The 1425-nt window shown below is 53.8% G+C and overlaps 1 pseudogene; it reads left to right on the forward strand.

Moving 5' to 3' along the window:
- Positions 1–600: 600 nt before the first annotated feature.
- Positions 601–1425, forward strand: LOC144419789 (small subunit ribosomal RNA; annotated as a pseudogene; the record flags this gene model as incomplete).

A 1425-nucleotide genomic window follows, 5' to 3' on the forward strand; every position in this document is an offset into this window, starting at 1 on the left:
CGGCATCGGCGTCGAAAGAAGCCGAGCCAAAAAAAGTTAAAGTACAAACGTGCAAGCATACTAACCTAACCCTAGGTAAGGCATGTCAGAGCGAAAGACAGTAATTTCGAATGAGCCAAGAAAGAGCGGTGCGGGGCCGGTCGGAGCGCACCCTTTTCTCGGTGGCTGGCGGGCGAGAGAGTGCTGCGTCGCCGGCATCGGCGTCGAAAGAAGCCGAGCCAAAAAAAGTTAAAGTACAAACGCGATGCTAATGAGCGAGCCGTTGTCTCGACTAATATGTAGGGGGCGTTCGATCGAGCGTCTGGCTTGAGCGCTTGTCGGCCTAGCAGAACGGTCGCATTGTTATGCCCGGGTTTTAGGCACCGCTGCAGGCGGCCGGCAGAGCTCTTGTTTGTGCGAAACTGAATGGATCGAGCCCGAGAGAGGGCGAGCAAAGAAAAAACGCAAATCGCTCCGCCTGGCACTGCCGGCGAGAGCGTGGACGTCGCGGCCAGCGACTGTCGAAGCTGAGTACGGCCGCAGGCGATCGCCTCGGTCTTAAACGAATGCGACGAGCACGCGCCGGGCGGCCCAGCAAGGGCCGAGCGCAGCTGTCGCAGCTATCTGGTTGATCCTGCCAGTAGTGATATGCTTGTCTCAAAGATTAAGCCATGCAGGTGCAAGTACGAGTTCTCGTAAAGCGAAACTGCGAATGGCTCATTAAATCAGTCTTGGTTTATTTGGTCTCGTAAGCGAAGTGGATAACTGTGGTAATTCTAGAGCTAATACATGCATTAAGCGCCGACTTCGGGAGGCGCGCTTTTATCAGATCAAAACCGACCGGGTTCGTCCTGTGACGTTTGATGACTCTGGATAACCACGCGGATCGTACGGTCTCTGCACCGACGACGTATCATTCAAGTGTCTGCCCTATCAACTGTCGAAGGTACGCTACGTGCCTACCTTTGTGATAACGGGTAACGGGGAATCAGGGTTCGATTCCGGAGAGGGAGCCTGAGAAACGGCTACCACATCCAAGGAAGGCAGCAGGCGCGCAAATTACCCATTCCCGACACGGGGAGGTAGTGACGAAAAATAACAATACAGGACTCTAACGAGGCCCTGTAATTGGAATGAGTACATCCTAAAACTCTTAACGAGTATCCATTGGAGGGCAAGTCTGGTGCCAGCAGCCGCGGTAATTCCAGCTCCAACAGTGTATGCTAAAGTTGTTGCGGTTGAAAAGCTCGTAGTTGGATTTTGGGCGAGCGCCGCCGGTCCGTCGCAAGGCGTGTCACTGGTTGCGTTCGCCTCACCTTCGGTTCTCCGTCGGTGCTCTTGACTGAGTGTCGGCGGTGGCCGATAAGTTTACTTTGAAAAAATTAGAGTGTTCAAAGCAGGCTGTTCGCCTGCATAGTGTTGCATGGAATAATGGAATAGGACCTC

This window comes from Styela clava, unplaced genomic scaffold (assembly GCF_964204865.1).
Source record: "Styela clava unplaced genomic scaffold, kaStyClav1.hap1.2 HAP1_SCAFFOLD_145, whole genome shotgun sequence".
NCBI lineage: Eukaryota > Metazoa > Chordata > Ascidiacea > Stolidobranchia > Styelidae > Styela > Styela clava.